This window comes from Rana temporaria, chromosome 3, assembly GCF_905171775.1.
Source record: "Rana temporaria chromosome 3, aRanTem1.1, whole genome shotgun sequence".
Taxonomy (NCBI): domain Eukaryota; kingdom Metazoa; phylum Chordata; class Amphibia; order Anura; family Ranidae; genus Rana; species Rana temporaria.
The window spans coordinates 331,206,993-331,212,992 of NC_053491.1; positions in this window are offsets into that span (position 1 = coordinate 331,206,993).

Below are 6,000 nucleotides of genomic sequence, written 5' to 3' on the forward strand. Positions count from 1 at the left end.
GGTTTGACTTTCTGTGTTTTAATGCTTGGTTATGGTAATGACCTTTGCAGTACGTCTGTCTAAGGTAGGTTTAAAGGAGTTGTAAAGGAAAAAAAAAATTGCCTAAAATTAATGTCTGCAAGGTAGACAGACAGAATAGTGTAATGATTCTGTTAAAATGAGTACCGTATTTATCGCCCTATTACGCGCTGCGGCGTATAGTGCGCACCCCTAATGTAGCCCTGAAATTCCTGGAAAAAATATGTTTTATACTTACAGTTTTGGTGTCTCGCAAGGGCATCCATCGGCGGCCTTGTCCGGTCCGGCGTCCTTCTGCGGCCATCGTGGTGTCCTCCCGCGCTGTCTCCGAGTCGAATCCCCGCTTCCCGCGCTGTTTTTGAACCACTCCGCCGACATATACCGAGCGCAGTACACTCAGGTATACTCGGACAGGCTCGGCTCCTCTCGCGTACAGGACGCACAGGATGTGACCGCGAGCGGAGCCGAGCCTGCCCGACTATACCCGAGTATACTGCGCTCGGTATATGTGGTTGATTTTAAGGGCAAAAAAGTGTACGGTATACGCCGATAAATACGGTAAATACCTATTAAATTCCTTCATCTATTCTAGTTTCTGTTCTCTCATGAGACTGCATACCCCACATACCCCACCCGGAAATTCCCAGATACAATGATTAATAAAAAACACAAAACATTTCTTAACTGGCAAAAACTTGGCCGTGACACCTTTATTGTTTTTTCATAAAAATTAATAAATCAATAATAATAATAATCCATAAACTTTATTCACATCAAAACTTCAATAAATCATCAATAACATATTACTACCTGCTCAGTTTTTAGAACTCGAGCAGTAGAATGATTTCCAATATAATAAAGTCCCCCCTGGATCCAGGGTGACCCACCACATAAAAGTGATCGCGACTGGGGCGGGGGGAGGGAGTTCACGCTTGATCCGCTGCCACAGCAAAGAGGAAGAGCCCCACACCTGCAGCCCCTTATATAGGCAATTACCCTGCTTCCAGAGAATTCCCTGGAAACCTTTTGGCTCCTCCAGCAGCGCTCTTCCCTGCTCCTTAGATAAAACACTTTATTCACATCAAAACTTCAATAAATCATCAAAAACATATTACTACCTGCTCAGTTTTTAGAACTCGAGCAGTAGAATGATTTCCAATATAATAAAGTCCCCACAAGCCGGACTTGAGCATCAAGCCCGGCCCACCCCAAGCGTCGCGGCCTTTTTGATAGCATTTTGCAAGCCCACATTAAATATGTCAATGCCCACTGCAGATAAATGGACACCATCCCGTCTATAGAGCCCGGGATAACCCCCCTCCAAATCCACATGTCGATAGGACACACCCCCAACCTGAAGCATAAACTTCTCCAGAGCCCTGTTGACTCTTTTTCTAATTTTTTCCATGACTCTCCGCTGTGTCGAGGAGAGCCATGAAAGACGAGGCACTATTTCAGAAAAAATTTAAATTGTATCTGGGAATGTTGTACAAAAACGCTGCAAATCACTCTTAATCATAAATAACAAATCTAAAGTCTTCATTTTACCTCCCAAATTAATCACTAAAATAGATGGTAAAGGCCAAACTTGACACAACCTAGTTAAATGAAAGTTCAACTGTGGCCATTGGAGACCTCTTATACCTTTCCAATATAAGTAAAATGAATCCGGATGAAAGGATAAATTCGTACAATAACTGCGGTGAGCTGCCCTCTTTTGGGCCCAGTAAACAAAAGAGTGACCCAGTAGCCATACTGTTTTCTGGGTACCTAAAATTAAATGAACAGATTAGAATGAACATATACTTTGAAACATTTCGACTTCCACCTCCCCATAGCCTTAATCTCAGATTCTGGGAAGCCCAACCGGGCTGCTTCCGAGGCTGCACCTATACGGAAAGAATGGGATGAAAACCTAAAATTATTTAAACCCAATCTAACCAAACACTTCTTCAGGACAGCTTCGAACTGAAACTTAGTAAGGGGAAGAAGGGTATCATGGATGAGAAAAAAAAACTCCCCACCGGTCCTGAACTCTAAAAACTGACCAATTCTACCGGGCACAGGAAGCTCTCCTCGTGTTCTTTAAGATGAACCCACCTACCCCTACTGAGCTGATCTGTTTTAGACTGCTGTAACCATATGTGCACCCCTGCTTGATCTACCAGCACCTGCTTGAAAAGAATCCCCAAGCCCCCTTTCTTATTATTCGGAACCAATTCTGAGATACGAAAGGCTCCAAAAAATGCGAGCACAAATGCTGTCCTAAAAAGTAAAACTTCATAAGAGGAAAAACATACAACTGCAGAAACCTTGCACAAACCCCTGAGGATGTCCAGAGAGATTGGTCTTCTGTCATCTGATAAAAAAATTTGCTTTCTTGTAACCTTTCAATGCTTGCTTTACCGAGAAGTAAGAAGAACAAGCCCTTAGGCCTAGTAAACGGAAGAAAAAAGAAATTCCGGCCAACATTTTTGACACATGACTGCTGGAAAAATGTTGCCTCATCAGACTGGCCAAAAAGGCTAAGATAGCACCCTCAGAGGACCTATTATATTGTAAACCTTCATTGCTAGTGAAGACTAACCAGCTACTCCAAGCTGCCGAGTAGCTTGCCCAAGTGTTGGGGGACAAGAAGCCCCTAATAGCATCAGTTACTATACTCAGATCAGGTCCCACAGGTGGGCCGGACAAGGGGTGCCTTCCACATCCGCCTCTGGAAGTAAAGCTCGAAAGCGTTTCTCCTGAAAGCGAGAAAGAGTCGGCGATGTTATTCAAGCACCCAGGGGTATACTTTGCTTTCAACCACACATTAAATTTGAGACATCTAAATACCACCTGCCGCAATATTTTCACTACCCACCAAGAGCTGGAAGACGGGCAGTTGACTGCATACAGAACTCCTTTGTTATCTGTCTCTACCAAGATCCGCCTGTTGGCAAACTCCGCGCCCCATAACTCCAGTGCCACGAAGACTGGAAACAACTCCAACAATACGACATTCCTAGTAGCCCCAGCGCTCACCCAGGCCTCTGGCCAGGCCGCACAACACCAGTGCCTCCTCCAAATGGCACCAAAACCTCTGGAGCCGGCTGCATCTGTGAATAACCAAAAATCATGCGCTACTACAAACTCATCTTGAAAAAAGGACTTCCCATTATAAATGTCAAGAAAACTGGACCAAACCAATAAATCCTCCTTAATGGGCATAGTTATCCTCACATGGTCCAGCGGAGATTTCAATCCAGCTGTGGCCATGTAGAGCTGTCGGGAAAAAATCCTGCCAACTGGCATGATTCTACATGCAAAGGACAGAACCCCCAAGAGCGACTGCATCTCTTTCAGTTGAACCTTCTTTTTCCGCGAAACTGATGCGATCAAAAACTTAAATTTGGCCAATTTTGACAATGGCAAGCGAAATTCCAGCTTGCAGGTATCAATTTTGATCCCTAAGAATTCCAATGTTGTGCTAGGTAAAAAGGTTTTCTCCTCAGCCAAGGGAACACCAAACTCCAGGCACATATCTTGAAAAGCCTCCAACAACGCCGCACAGCTCCCTGACCCTGCCGAACCAACAAACAAGAAATCGTCCAGATAGTGTACTATACTGTCCGACCCAGACTTAACGCTCAACACCCAATGCAAAAAAGTAGAAAACGACTCAAAGTAAGCACAAGACAAAGAACAGCCCATTGGTAGGCACCTGTCAAAGAAATAGCTACCCTCAAAATAAAAGCCTAAAGAATTAAAGGCTGCCGGGGAGACAGGCAATAGCCAAAATGCTGATTTGATATCAGCCTTAGCCAATAATGCCCCTGCACCGAACAACCTGATCTTATCCACCGCCTCCTCAAAAGTATCATAGGATACAGAACATAGCCCAACATCGATGTCATCATTCAATGAGTCCCCTTTGGGGAAGGACAGATGGTGTATAATCCTAAATTAGTTAGGCTCCCTCTTAGGAACTACCCCCAAAGGGGAAATCCGAAAATTCTCAAAGGGGGGTTGCTCAAATGGCCCTGCAATTCTCCCTTCTTTCAGTTCTTTACCAAGCTTGTCCCTAACTTCAAATTATCCACCATTTTACAACCTACACCTAAAAAAGGGTGGTAACGGAAACCCTTGCCCAAAACCTTCATTGAGTAAACACGCCTTCTCCCTGCTTGGGTAAATGTCTAGCCATGGGCGCAATTTTTCCAGCCTCACTGGCGTGCAGGCTTTTAGGAAAAATATGTTGCGGCTGACTAGGGCCTGCCACTGCATTCCTCTTAAAGAATTTCACCACTGGGTGCATCCCCGCACAAATCGAACATTAATGCCTATATTTACATGCATTATTCCAGTGGCACTGGCTATCGTTAAAGGCAAAGCAGCAGCCTTTTCTGAAAGCTGCTGTGGCAGAGGTGACTGCAAGTTGCCTAGGTGCCACCTGCCTCTGAGGCAGAATTAAGTTCAGCCACAAGCCCACATCTTTCATTCCCCATCTAAGTGTCGGGTGAATGGCTAATTTCTATCAGAATGATTCATCATAGTAGAACCACCCTAGGCCCCCAAAATTTTTGTAGGCTTCCAGAATATGGTCCATGTGCTGAAAAAGCCCCCCGCACTTATCCGGGTGTTTCTCAGCCATCACTCCCGAATAAATACAAAAGGCCTGCAGCCAGTTATTGAAAGACCTAGTGTCATGGATCTGCCACTGAAGGGTTAATGGTGCAGACTGATTTCAGTGATTGACAGCAGGCTGCCCTATTTAAACACCTCAGCAGCACAATGTCATGGATCTGCCACTTAAGGGTGCAGACTGATTTCAGTGATTAACAGCAGGCTGCCCTATTTAAACACCTCAGCAGCACAGTGTCTTCGCTGCCTGATCTGCAGTTCTGACGTGGATCCTATCTGAGACCTGTTTGCTATCTGAAACCTGATTTGAACACTGAACTTGGCTTGTTTACTACTCTACCTGAAACCTGATTTGAACACTGAACTTGGCTTGTTTTGACTACTCTACCTGAAACCTGATTTGAACACTGAACTTGGCTTGTTTTGACTACTCTACCTGAAACCTGATTTGAACACCGAACCCGGCCTGTCTGACTCCTCTCATCTCTCCTATCCTGACCCTGGCTCCGTTTGACCATCCGCCTGCTTGACTTCACTGCTGCCAGATCCACCTCACCCCTCTGTGCTCCGAGCCCGCTGTCCCATATCCAGTGGCTCGCGAACCAGAGTCGTAAGAGAGGCTACCCTGCATCAGACTCTGGAAACCAGGTACGTAACAGTATCAGGCAGCCATGACAGAGTCTGCAGGCGTAGTTCCGGCTATGGAAGAGGTGTGTAAACACTTAGCATCACTTACCCAGGCCGTTCAAAACCTACAAGATGGCTACCTGAGATTGGAGGGGCAGGTTCAGAACTTATCAGCTTCTGGGGACGCAACTTCAGCATCCACTGCTAGATCATCGTCATCTGCGGGTCCGTCAGTTGTGATGTTGCCACCTGAACCCAGGGTTCCCATGCCCGAACGATTCTCCGGGGATCGAACCAAGTTCCGGGACTTCCGAAACGCATGTCAGTTATACTTTGCTTTGCAACCCCGAACCTTTTCTTTGGAAGCCACTAAAGTGGGATTTGTCGTTTCCCTACTCCAAGGGGAACCCCAAAATTGGGCACATCGCTTGTTAGAGGAGAACGGTGTTCAGACAGAGACTTTGCTAAACTTCTTCCAGACTATGGCACAGCTCTACGACGACCCGCAAAGGACTGCTACTGCTGAAGCTGCTTTACTCGCTCTCCAACAGGGGCGTAGAGCAGTGGAGGACTATGTTACTGATTTCCGCTGCTGGAGTGCGGACACCCAGTGGAATAGCGCAGCCTTGCGCCACCAATTTCGCTTAGGTCTGTCTGAAGCCTTAAAGGATGAATTGGCCCGCATTGGGGTACCTGACACCCTGGATGATCTGATTGACAAAGCCGTTCAGA